This window comes from Callospermophilus lateralis, chromosome 13, assembly GCF_048772815.1.
Source record: "Callospermophilus lateralis isolate mCalLat2 chromosome 13, mCalLat2.hap1, whole genome shotgun sequence".
NCBI classification, from domain to species: Eukaryota; Metazoa; Chordata; class Mammalia; order Rodentia; family Sciuridae; genus Callospermophilus; species Callospermophilus lateralis.
The window spans coordinates 33,416,629-33,436,720 of NC_135317.1; positions in this window are offsets into that span (position 1 = coordinate 33,416,629).

Genomic DNA, 20,092 nt, shown 5'->3' on the forward strand with positions numbered 1-20,092 from the left:
TATATAAAAACAAGTTATAACAGATAGGCATAGGAACCTAATTCCCCTGTCTGAAATCCTACTGGGGTAACTTTCTGAGGATCCAAGGCCTGGACGTCTCTGATGATACGAGGTGAAACACACCCTCGTTGTCAGAGGGTTGACATGCAGACTCCCTGGTTCGCCATGCAAGAACCTGTTTTTGTTGTTTTATTTCCGTTTTTGTTTTTGTTGTTTTATTTCCTTTTTTGTTTTTGTTGTTTTATTTCCTTTTTTGTTTTTGTTGTCTTATTTCCGTTTTTCAGTGTTGAGGATTGAACCCGGCCCTGATGTCTGCTAGGCAGGAGCTCTAGCACCAGGCCACACCCCTAGCCCATGAGTGACACTCTTGATGACATCGAGAGTGACGGCCCCCGCCAGCACTCCCCACGTGAATGAACAGTGGAGTGGAGGTACCAAAAGATCTAGCAATTTGTCAAAAAGCTGATGCCTACAAGAGGTGAGGCGAAGTTCCAGACCCTGGTTTCTGGAGTTGGTCCAGTAGCAATCACCGTCGATGTCGCCATCATGGATTTCCTGGGCTCATAACTATGCTCTTGCATATTTCTGATACTTTCCCCCAAGTTCATCCAAGTTGGTACAAGAATGAACCACAGAGAATGTGACGCATGGGTGTATCAAAGAGAATATGATTCTGATCTCTTTCTTTTGGGCTGCTGTCTCCCTTACAGACTGGAAGAATTGGAACCTTCTGTAGTTTTTAACTACTGACTTCAACACCAAGTCGCTTTCTCATGAGACCAAAGTGATCGTGCTGCGGGGATCAGGTCAGAACGTCACTTCCATAATCAGATTTTTAAGACTGGACTTGCAGTATGAATGCTGGTTTGGAGATGCTGTCTTTGGTGTTAAACAGCAAAGCATATGTAATTCTCACGGGCTTGGGGGCTCTCATCCATTCATAAATTTGTTCATGTGGAGGCAGCCGAGGAAATTAGTATTTAATCTTTACAAGTTTAAACACGGTTAATTCACTATAGATGTTGGAATGGTTGCAAAATGTAATACTAATGACAAAAATAATTCTTAAAGACAAGATAAAGAATGTAGAAACATGATGCCATGGTGCTGTTAATTGTGTCAGTCTAAAATTCCAGATTATGTCAACCCAAACTGGGAAATGAAGAAATAAAATCCTGCTAAATTTTTCATTTGACCCCCAAAACAAGTGAAAAGTTCTTTCCAGTAAACTATAATATAAATTCTGGTATTAAAAAGAAAGAAAGGCAGTCCAAGCATTTTTAGTTACAAGGTTAAGTTCTAGTAGAAACATAACAAGCTGTGTGCAGGGCATAGCATGGACTCCACTCAGATCCCATCTTCTCAACAGAGGTATTCATTCCCCTGGCTGCTGGGCGGGCTGCCTGCTCAAAGGTCACCCTGGGCTTCTCCCCAGGCACTGCCCTCAGCTGACAGAACTTCCTTGCTCCTAGGACATGACCCCTCTCCAAGAACAGAACAGCCTCATCCATCACTGGCCAAAACAGGAGTATAAATACCTAGCCATCCCCCAATTCTTCCACCTCCTCCCTCTCATACTTCAATCTGGAACATTTTTGAAGGACCATCCCAATTTCAGAGCCCCATGTAGTTTGGGCAGAGGTCTCTGTTGCAACTACATCATGATTCAGCTTCTTTCTCTGCCCTCTACATCACTCACCCTCTTACAGATGCTGTTGTCTTTTTTTTTTTTTTTTTTTCTACCTTGGGACAAGGTCTCCCTAAGTTGCCCAGGCTGACTTTCAACTTGCAATCCTGCCTCAGCTCTCAAGTAGCTGGGATCACAGGCAGGTGCCACCATGGCAGGCTATAGACGGTTTTTTAGTATACTTTCTTAGCCACACTCTGCAGGGAGTTTGACCTGTGACAATACGTGGCTTCCACATCACTCTAGGGTATAAAGAAGAAAGTGAGCACAGTCCTTTTAAGTAAAGCAAAGCGAAAAAAATAAAACCAATAAGAATTTTTAAAGAGTAGAAGGATATTTTTCTAAACTGAAAGTATGAAACAAGAAAACATATGTATATGCTAAAATCCTGCTATTAGAAGACACAGACTCCCCAGTGGATCTGAAATCAAAACCTAACTTTGTGCTGTTTTGTCTCTGTTATTTATTTCATAGATGTCAGCTGAGGTCATCTCGACCTTTTAAAATTAAAATAAAATTGGCCTGAGCCTTGAGTTCTCTGTCCTTAGGGAAGCACAGTGCCCTCCTCTGATATTTCTGCACATTCTTGGGCACTTGCATTCTGGCTGTCACTTCGGTTCACGTCTGGACACTTGACCTCACTCATGACTCACAGCAACTGTTTTCTGCTCTTCACCTCTGCCCCAACTGGGGACTTTTCCTTGATTCCCCCACAAGCCTCTCACGCAAAGCTGAGGTGTGCAGTTTCTTACTGATTTTGGTGTGGGAGAATGTTTTAAGTCACAGCAATCCACACAATTTAAAATTGGACTTGTTCGAGCTGGGGTTGCGGCTCAGTGGTAGAGTGCTTGCCTAGCATGTGCGAGGCACTGGGTTTGATTCTCAGCACCACATATAAATAAATGAATAAAATAAAGGTCCATTGACACCTAAAAAATATGTGAAAAAAAAATTGGATTTTCTTCAAGTTCTTTGACCACTAAAAAGGCAGAGCATCAAAGTTTCCTGAACAAAGATGATTTCTTTTCTAAACAGAACTCTGAGACTAGCTGATAAAATATTTTCATTCTATTTTTTAGTAGAAAACAAAACAGGACACTTCTAGAAAGTCCAACTCTAGTGGGAGAGTTACTGAAGTAGTTCTATATGGTGGGAAACGGGAGCGCCATTTTGAAATTTTGTTTTCAAGGAATGTTTAATGGCTTGGCAAAATGCTCTTCATATTATAAGTGAAAACAACATGTAAAAATAATTATATGTACATATACATATATAATTATATATGTATTTGTAATCTAAAAGTATATAATTTCATGTATATTAATAAAAAAGGTAGATTCAAAATGCACTAAATTATTCATGGTGATTTCTAAGTAATGAGATCGATTTTATTTTATTTTTTAATGCCATTGATTTTATTTTTTATACTCTTTGGAGTTTTTTCACTTTTAGAAAAACGAATATATACTGTTGTTAGAACAAATCAACAGTGTTATTTTGAAATTTCATTGTGCACTTACTATGGGGGATTTGAAATACCTAATTATTGGGAACAGAAAATTTTTTCTATCTTCAAACCTATCAACTTTTTATCAGGATGGGAAATAAAGGTCTTCTGTAAAAGATGACAATATTTTCTGTTGCTTTGAATATTTGTTGAGAGAGAGAGATTTTTTTACCAGGACAGTAATAAACATGAATTGATTTATGCTTTGATGTTCACAAATAACAGAATTTTATATTAGATACAAAGTACTAAGTATAATTTTATATTAAATACAAATAAAATTTTTATTATCACCAATGTAAATGTCTGATTTATTTTTTTTCATTGACTATCAAATATTGATGTCATAAAAGTAATGTGTGGTTTGGTTTGGTTTTGCGGTATTGGGGATCAAACCCAGGGCCTTATGCATGTGAGGCAAATGTTCCATATTGAGCTGCACCTCCATCCCTACTGTATTTGTTTTTTTGTTTTTAATTTTTTTATTAGTTGCTCAAAACATTACAATGATCTTGACATATCATACATTTGATTCAAATGGGGTACGTATCTTAATCTTATTTTTCCACACGTACAGATTGCAGGATCACATTGGTTATATAGCCACGTTTATACATAGGGCCCTGTATTTGTTTTTAAATAAATATGAATGTTGCTTTTCTAGGGATGAATGTTGATTTTCAGGGATCCTAAGTATGTCAACTCCACTGCTAATGTTGCAGGCAAAAGGCCACATTGAGTGACCAATATAAAAGCCAAATTGAAAGTGACTAAGAACTGTAAGAGTGGAAAATCAGTGACAGCTATTGCTTAGCAGTCAGGCTTATCCCAGCCTATCACTGCAACAATCCTGAAGAACTTATGATGGTCCCACAGTAATAAAATCATCCAATGACGCATTGCTTAGAAACTATCCCATCCCCAAGCAACATGCAACTAAACGATAGGTGGATGGATACTTAAGAGACTATATAAATGAATCATTCATTCATTTCATTCATCATGTCCATGTTTATAGATTGCCTTCTTACATTGCCAGGCACTGTGCCAGACTCAGCAGATGACTATTTTAAAGAACTTCAGTCTAAAGCAGAGGGAATGGGGTGATGATGACCAATGACATGATTGCTTTAGATAACCTAATGATTCGAAATTGGGTTTCAGGTTGAATTTATGTTTCATACACTACCTGATACTTTTAAAAAATATTTTTAGTTGTAGATGAACACAATATATCTTTATTTATTTTTTTATGTGGTGCTGGGAATTGAACCCAGTGCCTCACACATGCTAGGCAAGCATTCTACCACTGAGCCACAACCCCAGTCCCTGATACTTTCTTTTTTTTCCTCTTTCACAACTTTTATTCAATATTGTTCTTAAAACTCTAGCCAGAGAAATTAAACAGAAAAAAAGAAATTAAAGTGATACAATTAGAAAAGAGAAACTAAAACTATCACTATTTGCTGATGACATGATTCCATATTTAGAAGACCCAAAAAAACTCCACCAAAAACTTCTAGAATTAACAAATGAATTCAGCAAAGTAGAAGGACACAAAATCAACACCCATAAATTAAATGTTCTTCTCTATATCAGCGATGAATTCACTGAAAGAGAAATTAGGAAAACTACCCCATTCACAATATTCTTTTTGCTTGTTTGTTTTAATTAGTTACACATGACAGTACAATGATCTTGACATATCATACATTTGAATTAGATGGGATATAATTTCTCATTTTTCTGAGTGTACAGGTTGCAGAATCACATTGGTCATGAAGTCACGTATATACCCACAGCAATAATAATGTCTATTTTGTTCTGCTGTCCTTCCATTCTCCCCTTCACCTCCCCTCCCCTCCCACCCTAATACTTTCTTAATGAGTCAATGTTTTGGTTTATTTGTAGCATCATCTTTATATTATAAATTCATTTTTTTAAAAAGTCTATAATCATTATTATTACTATTATTTTGTAGTAATGATATTTGAATCCAGGACCATGATGAAAACTTCCAAAATCCTTTAAGCATTAAAATATACCTACAAGGTGTTCTGTTGTCACCTTGAGTCACCCAACTACATAATAGAATACCAGAACCTCTATCTCTCATCTAACTGTAACTATTAATGCCTACCAATTCACCTTTCCCTATCATACCCTCTCCCCTACTCCTGTAGCCTCTGGTAACCATCATGCTACCCTCAACTTCCGAGATTGGCTTTTTTAGATTCCATATATGAATGAGATTGAGCAGTACTTGTCTTTCTATGCCTGCCTTATTTCACTTAACATAACAACCTTTAGTTCCATCCATGTTAACACCAATAGCAGTATTTTATCATTTTAATGGATGAATAGTATTCCATCACGTACAGGTAGTACATTTTTAAATTCATTATCAATTGATGGACCCTTAATTTCTTGGCTATTGTGAATAGTGCTGCAATAAACATGGGACTGTAGATGTCTCTTGAACAGTCTAATTTCATTTCCTTTGCATGTATACCCACTTAATGGAATTAGTGGTCTATGGTAGTTTTACTTGTAATATTTTGAGCAGCTTCCATTTTATTTTTTGCAATTGCTATTATTAATTTATATTCATACAAATATTGCTTTTTTAGTTATATACACATATGTTAAATATACCTATAAATATATATATTATAAATGCAATAGCCATTCTAACTGGAGAGAGACTATATCTCATTGTGTTTTGATTCACATTTTCCTGATGATTATTTTGAGCATTTTTTTTTTAGGATAAAGTTATAATTAGAAACTCTTTATCCAAGTTACCATTTAAGAGAATTCTTATTCAGAAATCTTACGTTCTGCCCACTTTCTTCAACAAACTTGGTATCCTCTAATGAGCTGCTAGTGTGAGACATATTTCATAACAACTCTGACTTGCCAAGGAGACTCCACTGCTACCCTGGACAAGCTTATGTGTCCCCTCTCCCTTTCTACTAAAAGAACAACTCAGGTTGTAAGTTGAGGACATGGTGCTGGGAAAGTAGAGGCTAAGATCTAAAGTGGTTGCCAGGATAAGTTCTCTCTGTATTCTATCACCAGCAGAAGTATGCAAGTTCAAATGATAAAACTTAGGCTTGAAGGCATGTCAGCTTCCAAAAGCAGTCATTACATCCTTCCTTGCATAAATGTAAGTGAAAGGCCAAGGCAGACTTGACATATCTACCTGCCAGCTCCAAGAATCATCTCCCTGACTTCTTCTAAGACATAAGATTCTCTCAAAAGAAAAATTCTGCTATTCTGAAGAAAATTGTTCTTCATCCTAGTCCTGAATCAGCGATAAGAATAGTTTCTTCATGTGGAGTCCCAGAATCTGGGACTTCTAGAATCAACGGAAATTTCCTGCAATCTCCTATTTGTCGTTGCTCTTCCAGTACTGTGCCGTTGATTCTTGCATAAAATTCTGAAATGCTGGCTCTTCGTGACTTTCCTCTGTAACTCTGTGGTCAATGTCATCAGTATCACTGTCAGCTTCCTCATCCTCTTCATCCAAGGTTCCTTGAGTCAGGATTAAGTCAGAGGGGTCCAACACAGGAGATCCGCTCTCTTTGGCAGTCCCTGTGTCCAAGGCTACAGAGCCCATATCTTTCCGAAGGCGGTCCAGTTGTTCTTTCTGCTGTTCACTCTGTGCACTGGCCAACGATTTCTTCTTTAATGTGCCTGTAAGCCATTTGTATGTTTTCTTTTGAAAACTGTCTATTTAGATCTATTGTCATTTTTTAAATTGGGTTATTTGACTCTTTTCTTGCTATTGAGCTGTTGGAGTTCTTACATATTCTGGTTATTAACCCCTTGTCATATATATAGTTTGCAAGTATTTTCTCCCACTCTACAGATTGACTCTTCACTCTGCTGATTGTTTCTTTTGCTGGGCAGAAGCTTTTTAGTAAGATGAAATCCCATTTGTCTATTTTTACTTTTGATGCCTGACCTTTGGGAGTTTTATCCAAAAATATCCTTGACCATTCCAATGTCCGGATGCATTTCCTACGAAGTTTTCTTCTAGTAGTTTCATAGTGTGAGTTCTACATTTAGGTCTTTAATCCACTTTGAATAGTTTCTGTATATGGGGACAGATAGGGGTCTAATTTAATTATCATTCATGTGGATGTACAATTTTCCATTTATTGGAGAGGACATCCATTCTCCAAGGCCTGTTCTTATCACCTTGTTGAAGATAAGTTGGCTGTAGATGTGTGGGTTTACTTCCAAGCTCTAACCTGTTCCACTGTCTATTTGTCTGTTTCTGCACCATGCTATTTTGATTTACATAGCCTACTAATCAGGTGGTGCAATTCTTCCTGCTTTGTTCTTTTTGCTCAGAATTGCTTTGGCTCCTCAGGGTTCTTTGTGGTTCCATTTAAATTTAATAAGTGGGAAAAGATGGTTAACCCAGCAAAGTTCCTTAGATGTGCAAGTCTGTGTGAGACACCTGGAAATGTTTATATCCACAAAAATGTAAAAATACCAGCCAAAAAATGATTTTCACATTAAGAAAGAAGTAACCTAGGACCACCTAACTGTTGAGAAAAGAAGCCCTTTAATGCTTGCAGATGATTCCTGTGCCTGTTTGTTATAGTTAGCAACTCTAGTTTGAGCCCTTCTGTCAGGAATAGTGACCCAATAGACAGACCCAAATGATAGATGGAATAGTGACCCAATAGATAGATGGTTGTTAGATATTAGTCCTTAGGCAAACAACAATTTTGTGGAAAGCAAAAATGGTGGCCCAATACTTTTATTGCTGTGTCTCTGTGTATACCTGCCTCCCCCATTAGAGGATGGTCTGCTGTGATGGCAGTTGAATGTCTTCCATATTCTCCCCGGTTACTAAGGGATTTACATACGTGTAAGGGGGAACTTCCTGCCAGCAAATATTCAGGTGAGGGGTTTTGGCAAGCATATTTGAGGAATTGCCCTAAAATGATTTACTCCTCCACTTTGTTTCCATATGTTCCTATTTTTCCCTAACATTAGGTTGTTATTGCATCTATCAAATTGTATTTGTCAAAGGAACACCTGTCTAAATTGCTTGAAACTGTGTCCCCTTATCTTTAGGTATCTAGTAGTGCCTGATCTACATTAGGTGTTTGGTAAATGTTGATTTAATTGCATTTTAAAGGTATTATGATTTGGTAATTTCCATAAAAGCTTTATATTAGATATATGAAGGTCCTAAGGTAAAGAATGGTGTCATTTTCTGTGAAAGTGAGAAAACACTAAGACTTTAACTAAAAAGAAAGCCCAAAATTACATTAAGACAAATTTTAGATTTCTATAGGTAGGAATTCTATTTTTCTTCTTAATTGCAGTGGATAGTTAAAGGTCCTAAGGTATTTTCAAAAATGTTAGAGTTCAAGAAAACAATAGAAATGCCAACATCTTTGGACTATGAAAGAGTTTACTTTTTAGATCTTTTTCAACATGTTTTTGGAATGTCCTAAGTATTTCTCCAATACTATAACACATTTTAATCAATGAGGGCTTTTAAATTTTATTCCCTTTCAACCCACAAATGGACGACAAGCATTGGTAACCCATGTGGAGAAGCGACATGAAAAGCCCCGATTCACATCTGAACCACTGGCATATCCTCATTTTTGTTCCTTAATTCAATTGATCTACCATCACCATGGACTTTACAGAAGCCACATGTGAAAAGAAACCCTTTATGTTTTTTAAAACCTTCCCGAGTGGTCTAAGTTCGACTAAGGCCTTGTCCTGGTTTTGATTGACAATGTGGAAGGTTTTGATTCAGTGTCAAATGTATCGATCCTTCCATTTTAATTCTTATTCCAGGCTCAGGAAACCACAGATCTGCCTGCAGATTCAGTCCACCATGAGGTTTTGATATTAAGGAAGAGTGACATAAGCACATGTGTATTATATTTTCCCCAGAACATATACCGTGGTGATGACAGCAGATAGGGTCTGCTTGTAACAGGTATATGATTATTCTAATCTCCTGCTGTCAGCCCTGCTCTTCACACCTGTGCTTTCTCTTGGCCCAGTGGCTGGGATTTGTTCATGACATAGCCTTCAGGTGCTCTTGGCACTACATGGGAAGGTCATAAATTTCATAGAAAAGAAACCAGGATTGCAATGCAATAAATCCTCCTTTATTAACTACCGAAGCTTGGAGGATTAATCTGATATGTGAGTGTGTTATCTAGAAACTTAACTGCCAGGGTGCCTTCTCAAGATTTTTCTTTTAACCACATGTGTTTAGTGATCTCAAGGTCTGGAAACTTTCATTTTGCTTCACCAGGACAATCAATATACTACCCACTTTGTCCCTTTGTCTTTTTATTCAATAAATTCTTCAAGTAACATCAAAAAGAAGAAGGAGGAAAAGGAAGAGGAGGAGGGGGAGAAATAATTTTCTTTCTAATATTCACTGAATCAGTTAAAGGAAAATAGAGAAAAAAATCATACATATTTGTGACACATGCACAAACATTTGCCCAACTTCCTTTTTTTAAAATGGCCTTATTTCTTGTCCTGAACTATTTTGTATGGGTGTGGACAAAGTGGTTTATGTGTGTAGGTCAAAAGCAATAAACAACAACAACAAAAAAAAACATTAATAAACTACTACCTAATACACTGTGAAATAAATTTTTGTTTTTCATTGTTTTAAGAAAAAAATCAACAAAGCTTCTGTTTTCATATAGAACACGAAAACTATTAGAATGTATTTATTCTGTTTTCAGCATGTCATTTTTCCAGGGAAGCAAACACAAAAATAAGGGCTTTTTCCATCTCTGGCTGTCACAATTCATCTGCATCCCAAAGGTAGGGACCTTTTGGAAACCATCATTATGATTGCCCTTTCAGAGATAATACATTCTAACACTTTCCAATTGTCTCTTCGCAGTCCAAGGGGCTTATCCAATAGTCCTAGCCACAGGCAAATCAGGGAGCACCACCAATATAAAGGCATCTTTTATGGCTTCTCATGGAGAAATGTAAAATCAGATAGCACAAGCACAGTACAACAGATTATTACAGGCTATTTGCCACGCTTGACATGTAGGTGGCACTTTTCAGAAAATTAGAATCAAATAAAACAGGTCCTTTCCCTGAAGAGCCTAACATCTATGCCACTGAAGCATGTGCTTATTCTGTCTGGCTCTAAACTGCCCGTCTATAGTTTGCCTATCAACACATCCAGGAACACCACTGTGACTCTGCTCCCTAGGGGAGCCTGTTCCAAAACCTTCTGCAGCTCGATGGCAGTTCAAACACCACTTCCCTTCATCCTGGCTTTGTCCTAACTCCTACTCCTTCATCGAGAGGATGACAGTGTGATTTGGTGTATTTTTCCTTTCAGTTCTGTGCTTGTATCAGACCAATATGGGAAAAAGAGATGTCCTAGGAAAAACAGAACTGATCCGACACAGAGTTCATGTGTATCAACAGCCATAGCTACTCAAGTCAACCAACTCTGAATGGATTGACCTCTCGAATCTTCATCAAGGTACAGAAACGCATTCAATTGTTGAAATAATCACCATTCTGTAGGCCTAACCATAATCAGACTTCAGTTTCCAATTCCTATCCCCAACTGAAAAACAAAAGAAAAAAATAATAATTATAGTCACAGGTTGAGTTTGGGCACGTCATTCTTAATCTTCCAGGTTCTAAGCTGTCATTACACCTGTTTTGTTCCCATGAACCCAAAGAACTCAGCCATCACAGTGTCACCCAATGAAAAGGAACAAGGCAAAGTCTGACTCAGGTGGTGATTGTGCAGCAAGGTGTAATTGTATTCACGTTTTCTTCTAGTTACTTCATTATTTGTTTGGATTCTCAGAGTAATGTATGTTCATTTTTAAAAATCCAAAAGTATATATAATTACAAAGAAATAAACAATGGCACACCTGAAGACAAACACCTGTTTTATCCAGTAGAATGATTTTTTTTTTCCTGGATCAAGAGTTTACCAACAATGAGAACAGCCAATAAATCTTCACAAAGCCATACTGTGGTTTCTCTGGTTTCTCGGTGACAGCCTAGGGACTTAGTGGTATTTATTACACTATATTATAGTTGTTTATTTACTTGTACATTATGCCTTTTCTGTGGGTTTCTTAAGGGGGTATCTATCACATAGTAGTTGCAATGACCATCTCTTGAATTGGAGTATATTAAATCAGTCTCATCAGTCAGCCGTGGACTTGTAGGCAGAATTAGAAGCTGGAATCCAAAATTGAGTTTGGGTCCACAGTGGCAGCCAAGAACAAGTCGAGTTTTTAATCTTCTGAGGAATTTTTTTTTTTTTTATTTCAAAGTGAAACATCTGCCATAGCGATTAAATGAGCTATAGAATTTTCTATGTCAGATGATTCTAACAATTCATATGTCCAGAGAGAGAGAGAGAAAAAACACAGAATAATCCTTATTTAACTATTTCTAATTAGAATATTTCCTATTGTTAATGCAGATAACTTATTTTTAAACTTTGTTCAGAGCTCTAAAAAAAAATATCAAAAGGCAGCATAATATTTGACCAAGTGATCTAGAGATGAATAATGTAGTTTAGAGGATGCAGATAGAGATGTGCAGTTTAAAATTTGGTTCTTCCTTTTTTTTTTTTTTTTTTTACTCCTGATCTTAATCGAGTTTCTAAGCCATCAAAATTAAGAAGCCATCCTGCATTTCTTCAATGGTGAAATTTAGACATTGTTCACTCGGCTGAGTTGTTCTTAAAATTAAATGAGGTAACATGTCAAAGCACCTGGCAGGACACCTGAATACATTGAAGGTGTTCAAAATATATGTTCACTGAATCCAAGCCATCCTTCTCTCTTACTTTGTTTTTAGGTGACACTTTTCCTTCTGGGATTATTCACAACATGGCATAAAATAATTTTACAGATAATGAGTAGTTTAGATAATCATGATCCTCCTTTTTTATAAATGGGATAATATTCAGACTCAGTGATTAAGGTTGTGTCTACTTGAGACAGTTATGCCAATCACACAGGATAATTTGGGTTAAGACATTTTTCTCTTTTATTTTAATATATCTTTAGAGAGAATTTGCATAAGACAATTGTCTTCTTACCCAAATAGCTGATTGAGTCACATAATCTTGATGGTGTGAATCAGGGAAGACACTATAGTCTCATTCTGGGAGATAAGAGTGGTATAAAAGTTTTAAACAGAGTGAACAGCCACATCTGGGTGTCTCCTGGGGGAAAGGCTACAGAATGACCACCCAAGTGACACTAGTTCCAATCCACCATTGTCCAAGGCATGGCCCATCAACTTGCACACTCACAAGCTCATGCTGGTCTCTCTTTCAGGTTGACTGGGCTCAGAAAGGCTGAATCGCCTTAACCAAGGCCACTGGAGATGAAGTTAATAAACCACATGCCAAATGGTTCATTTTTAATGAAAAATACAGGTGTATCTGTACCCCCAATACCGCTCCCACACACACATACCCATAAATGAACTGTGTGAAAAACAAATTTGTAAGAACTTTGGTTAGCCTAGAATCAGAACAAGAGGAGTTTGTGGTACAAATGAAACGTTCGGTGCTATCAAGCTATTTGGGTTCTGTCGATTTCAATTCATTTCTGTGTTGCCTTCTAATGTTACGGGTAAAATGAAAGTCTTTCTGGCATTGTTATTAAGACCAGTTTGGCCTGGGTGTACTATGACTGAATGTTTCAGCAGGACTTTAATGCCTAAAGTGGTCAGATCAGTTAACAGTACCTCTCAGAAATGCTCAGTTTATTGGCCAGATTCCTTGAATTAAAAACAACAATGAATTGTTTTTCTTTAGTTAAAATGGGAGAGCGTAAATTAACCCAAATAATATAACCTGCTTGTTATGATTCTTAAATAAACACAACCTTACCATATCTGGAGCCAGGCAGGGTGAGGTGCCATGAATCACCCACCTTTGGTCACCGTGGTCAGAGGTACAGGGCCTGTTGCAGGAGGAGGAGAGATAAGGCAAAAGGCAGAGATGTGACTTGGGGTGCGATTGTGAATGCCATGAGCTGGGGTCACTGTCTCCAATACCTGGTAAGGAAATCAAGTGTTCAGGTTCATTTAGTTCTCATTTCAGTTCCCATATTTATTTGGCATTTCTTCCTTCTACCAAAATTATTAATAGGAACACCTGAAGAGACTATTTTTAAATAGCATGCAAAATCTTTAAGTCTACAAATTGTGTAGGGAAGGACCCTCTAATATAACTGAAACCCTGCCCCCAAAGAGAACAGATAGAGACCATGAATCCCAATGTAAAACAGACTGGAAATGTGCCACGAGCCAAAGCCATGATCAATTTCCCTTGACAAGCTGGGTTAGCCGTTAAACGCCACTTTGTGAGACCTACGTGACTTTGGGCAGGCAAATTACTTAACCTTCTTCTGGTTCTGCTTTTTTAACCCATGTAATATGGGTAATGATAGTATCTTCTTCATAGAATTGTTATGAAAAATACATAAAATAATGCATGGAAAATGCTTGGGACAGTGCCTCGCTTATAAAGTCACCATGAAATGGAAGCTATTATATAATAGTTTATCCATCTACTCTGAAATCACAAAAGACTGATTCCACAATAAGCTTTCAAATTTCACACTCTCCTCCACCCACACTAAAGGAATCTCTTATAAATGGTCTGAGTATACAAATCCAACAACCTTGCATTTGTACAAGTAAGCTGTTATTTAAAACTGCTAAAGAGGTAGTTAACCCTGTCTATCGACTTACATATTTATAAGATCTGTTTTTCACTCATTTAAATGTAAGTACAGAGAAAGCTGAAATGATCTATATTGACTCTCAGACTCTCGTCTTCTCTAACAAATGTAATACTCAATAGTAAGCACTGTTTCTCCAAAGCTCTGCCAAAGGGTTAGATAAAGCACTGGTGAGATCAGAAGGGCATCAAAGAAATATTTTAAAGATGAAACCAAAAAAGGGAAAAAACACAATTTTCCTTTTTGGTAAAAAGAGTAAATAATTGAGAAATAGCAAGATTTATTTTTGTCTAAATTAAATTTTTACTACCAGTGTCCCAATTCTGTAAGTAACAAAACCTCCCCAGAAATGCCAAGAGAAACAGGAGAACCTATTCTAGATTAAAATGTTTTGGAGGGGTAAGGATGACTGTGGGCAGTGTTAACTGGCCTTGAAAGAATTTCCTAATTGACTTTAAACCTCTTCGATGAAACTGGAAGACTTTATATTAAGTGAAATAAACCAGGCACGCACACACACACACAACAACAACAACAACAACAACAAAACCAAGTACTACATGTTCTCTCTCATATGGGGAAGCTAAAAAATGTCAAATATGAAATAGTGATTACTAGAGATTGGGGTATGGGTAGATAAAGGGAAGTTGGATTTGAACAGTGCACGCTGTATGCAAGTGTGGACATATCACAGGGAATCCCATAAATAGGTACAATTAAAATATGTTAATAAAATAATAAATACCCTGTATGAGACAATAAGTGCTGAGGTAGCCTTTGTATCTTTGCAGATGTAAAATGATAAAAATCTGATAATCTAAATCACAAGCTTATGCTAATCGGGAGGAAACCACAAGGAACTTTTGAAAAAGGAAACATCATTTCACTTAGACATGTGACTGTGACCACCATCTGTTTAAACCTCTTATAATTTGTGGCAAACAACTAACAGACCCCTCTTCCTCCCCTGCCACCTAACAAATTTATCTAAGTACTTCCTGGGTATTCAGATAAGCCAGGAATTTAAGCCTCCCTTTTGAGCACTGAACTAAAATTATGTTGTATACTGAAGACAGTTTAGCCTAAATAAAGTAAAAAGCATTAGAATTCATTCAGCTAAAAAGTTAAATTAAGTAGTAACCTATCTAAATACAAAAATCTAACAATGGCATGTAGGTGGTCCTTAAACCCAAAGAGATTTAAGTCTCTGGTGGTACAATGTGAAAGTTATTAATATAAAATAGTCATTGGAATTAAATGAAGCAGAGGCTTGAGACACAAGGTGCACAAGTACAAGGCCAGCCTCAGCAATTCAGTGAGATCCTGTCTCAAATTTTTAAAAAGTTAAGAAAAAGGGCTGGGGATGTGGCTCAAGAGGTAGCGCGCTCGCCTGGCATGCGTGCGGCACAGGTTCGATCCTCACCACCACATACAAACAAAGATGTTGTGTCCGCCAAATAACAAGAAATGAATATTAAAATTCTCTCTCTCTCCCTCTCCCTCCCTCCCTCTCTCTCTCTCCCTCTCTCTTTAAAAAAAAAAAAAAAAGTTAAAAAAAGGGCTGGGGATGTAACAAATTTCACATTCTTCTCCACAAAATTCAGTTAATTTGAGGTAAATGTATGATACTTGTTCTAACCCTTTTCACCTTCCATCTCACAAATATAAAAGATTTTTAGAAGAAAATTGACCCACTAGAGCTAAATACATCTGGTTAACAGTAATTCTGGGTAGCCTCACCTAATGTCGGTGTCTAAGATTCAGAGATTCATAGAACAAAAAAGAAGACATTTCTAAAAGTGTCCCCTGTGGCTTATCTCCTTATCACACATTTGATGGGGACATCAATTGCTCTGGGGTAGAGTTGCAAATAGCCTCTCCCCTCATGAAGATCCAAGTCAGGTGAGGCAAGTAGACAGAAATGTGACACATCTATTAGGCAAATATATGCATGCCCCTGCAATATCTCAGCTGTGCTGTGGAAATCAAGTCCCCAGGTTTTACTGATGCTCAGACCAGAGTAAGGGAGAGTCTCCCCAAGATCAGCATATGGGGGTCCTGGGAAGCGAAACTTGGGGATCTAGATCTAGAATTTTGGGTCAATGGCTGCTCTTCAACATTCCCCAAGGATCTTGGAATGACGGGGTATTTTCTTTGGAAAGATAGTGACATTTCATACATTGTCTTCATCTCTCTGCTTCCAGAGTCCCTGTCTTATCTTGACTGTCTAGTTCAGGGTAGATTTTTATGTAAGGTACCTGGAGCCCGATGGGAGAAAAACATATAGATGTGTCTAACTCTCAAGAGTATTTCTGCATTGGAAAGTCTGTTCATTGGCTCAGTTCTTCCTGAGCTTGCTCAGACACTAAGGTAAATATGCAAGTACACACATCAAATCTATGTTTTGTTTTAATTTTAATTGTTTTTTTTTGCACTTGAAAATCTACAAGAGAATAAAACTATGATGTATGAGTTTGTCATTCAATTAGGTTTAAGTCCAGCCCAGAGTTTAAGGTTATTCGAATTTTATTTGGCTAATGGAAGTGGATTTTTATTACAGAAGTAAACCACTTTTGGAAGATAGAATACAGTGTGGATTTCACAAGATACATTCACCTCCCCCACTCCATGGATCCTGCCATTTCCTTCAAACATCCGTGAGTTCATTTGAGCCTCTGTTTCTATAAACTTATCATGGTAGATTTATTTCTCCCAACAGAAGAGATTTGGGGTAGAAGAAGGAACCATTAGATCTCCTCTTCCCTGTACATCACATTTCTCACAAAATATAACCCTGGAGGACATGGAGCACAACCAAGAGCCTAGAAGTAGGCAAAGGTGAAGATAAACTCTTGAAGCCTTGGCAAAGGAAGGTTTGGGGTAACTGAATTGAAGAACAAGTTTATGGAGAAATAAACAGAAACTCAGGTATCAAGACAGAATAGTATGTACCCATTTAAAATACAAGTAGATGTACACAAACTCCATGATCTCTGAAGACATCATTTGATTCCAATATTACATCTTACCTGATGTCTGTGATGAGGACCCTACGATACTGAGGGAAGGTCAAGTTCAAGGTATATTCATTTTTTAAAGTTTTTGTTTTGATTGACATTGTCCTTCCTTTCTTCCTTTTTCTCTCTCTTTTTACATCTTTTTCAGTGCTAGGGCCTCACACATGCCAGGCAAATGCTCTACCACTAGGATACACCAAAGCCCCTGATTTTTTTTCCCCATAGTTATATGCTTAATGGTAAGTTTGAGCTCTCTGGAAAATTCACCTTGAAAACATGATTCTCTTTGAGTTCTAGATGAATAAATTGTTAATTAATATTTAGCAGAAAAGTCTGACATTTTCTATATATCATAGCAAAAAAATTTTAATTTGTCTTAGAAAATATTCTGTTACTCACCCAAAAAGCATAATACTTAATTATATAAGAAAATTCTTTTTGCACTTGAATTCTCTGCTAGAATTTAAGGAAACCAATTAGAGACATTAGTATTGATGGTAGAGTCATAAAGCATACAAAAGAAATGGGAGTCTCTAGCAAATAAACACACAAAATCTCTGCTTTATTTTAATTTTAATTGTATTTTATTGCACTTGAAAATTCACAAGAGAATAAAGCAATGATGTAGGAGTTGTTCATTCAATCAGGTTTAAGTCCAGCCCAGAGTTTAAGGTTATACGAATTTTACTTTGCTAATGGAAATGGATTTTTATTACAGAAGTAAACCACTTTTTTGAAGATAGAAACAGGCCATTATAGTTCTGTATGTGGGAACTGTTTCTCATATTTAAAGGTAGCATTTTTTTTTCTTGGCATACTTTTAAAGATGTCTTAAATTTGCCATATGCTTGATCTGCAAAGTTGTTTTTATTTTTTAATTTAGTCTTGGAAATTTTTTTTAATTTCTTTCTTTCTTTTATTTTTCTTTTCTCTTTTTTCTTTTCTTTCTTTCTTTTTTTTTTTTTTTTTTTTTAATGTTCCAACAGACTTTAACTCGGTTGACAGAAAGACAAAATAATTGGGCAGCCTAAAAATGAACATTTTGTTGTTGTTGTTTTAAAAGAAATATTTAATAGAAAATGAATTCCCATTAAACCAAAGGATAGCACAAAGTATGGGACTTTTCTTCCAGCAAAGTTCAGTGGAGGTGATTGTGTAGTCTTAAACATGAAAATAGTTAAGTTGTAACAAAAGGCCAAGTGAGAAATAATAGCAAACCAAAATGAATGACATGAATCAACTGGATTATGCAATGTCATAAAAGATGGAGGTTACTGTGCCATACGACCATTTAGAAAAGCTCCATAGACTTGAGATGAACCTTAAAATACAGGTGGGACTTGGATACAGTCAGAGAAGGAAGAGCATCCAGACAGGAACGTGGCAGGAGCAAAGAATTAGAGTTGGGAATGACTGTGAAGCAAGTCTAAGGGGTAAGAGGGAGACAAGTCAGGCTGTGTCAGAAGTTTTCTTTGTGGGACTAATGGAATGCGATTTTGTCTTTTGCTCTTTGAAGGGTTTAAGTGTGGGGGTGGGGGGGTAGTAGTAGTAGTAGTAGTAGTAGTAGTAGTAGTAGTAGTTTGTAGTATGCTGGAGTTTGAGTTTCAGAATAATTTATCTGGTAGAAGATATGTAGGTGAAGATGTAGAACACCAGAAAAAGGGGTCAACTTATTACTACAATCGTCTACATGATGAGTGTCTGGAATGAGTTCAAAATAAGAACTGTAGAATAGCATGATAACAAGAGACATTTCAGATGAAGCATTCATGGGATTTCAGGACTGGTTTGCTCAGTGTAACTAAGGAAAGGAAAGAGGCGAAGATGACGTTGCGGCTTGGAATGTAAGTAAATTCCTTTATTAGGTTAGACTTCTCAACATTCTAAGACTGCATCTAAACATCTTCTTGTTAGGGTTATAATGGCAATCTTAGGTTAACAAACTAATAGGAAGGAAGGCTTTGTTTATTTCAATCATCCAATCTTACAAGAATATATCAATTACCAACATAAATTTAAACAGACATTTGTTATTATTTATTTTCAGAAGCACGGCTCTACATTATTTTTGATTCAATTAGCTTCTAATGGGAACTATCTACTCTAATAATGAGAAGTTTCCAGAGAATATCAAAGAAAAAGATATTCAGTAGCATTGTCTCAGGTACAATGCATTCCAAAGATTTAGATCATCCTTGAACTCTTGGGCCAGAGTACAACTTTAAGTGATCCAAATGAAACATGATCAGAAGGTAAAAGAATAGAAATCTGTTTTTGTATCAAATACACATTCTAAACGAATTTCATTTGACTGAACACTTTTTGGTGGTAAAATTGATAGAATCACCAGTATTTTTTGGTGAGGTAATCTGAAAGATATATTTTTTAAACACTTCTGGCAATAATGTTTCCAGCATGTATCAAGACAATCAGGAGGAGTACCCATTACTATTCAGTAGTTTTGGTTAGCTCTGCCAGCATTCTCCAAATGGCAGAATTAACCTAAAGTATAGGTCAGAGCTTTATGTGTTCTCTTATCTGAACCTTTATTCATGGTGCCATCTCTCTGGGATTCTTGTTGATTAACTATTCACGTTCTACCCATATTTAAGGGTCTTCTCAAACACCACTCCTCTTTGCTGAAGATTTTGCACTTCCTGTCTTTCTGCCTCGTTTAAGCTTGTCATTTTCTATGCTTATTACTTGTCTTCCTTTCACTGGTGACTGTGGAAGGATCTCCCTGTAGGATGGAGAAATACACTAAATGATACCTCCTCTAGGCTGTCTCAGGTAGGTCCAAAAGATGGGACGTTCTGCAGTTAACTGACCACAGCAGGTGTTCTATAGCCAGTGTTTCTTTAACAAGGTAGTATTATTGGGGGGGGGGGGGAATACCATGAGGAATGAAATAATGTCTGATATGTAACAATCAGGTGCATTTCATGGTTCTGGGTTAGAACTGGATTTAGACAAACCAAGCATAAAGGATGTTTTGAGGACAAAGATAAGAAGAAAATTTATGGACAGGAAAATAAAGAGATTGTTAACTTAAAAAAAAAAAAAAAAAGAAGTAACTCAGAGGCCAGTGCAGAAAGTATGATCTCCTGGGAGGGG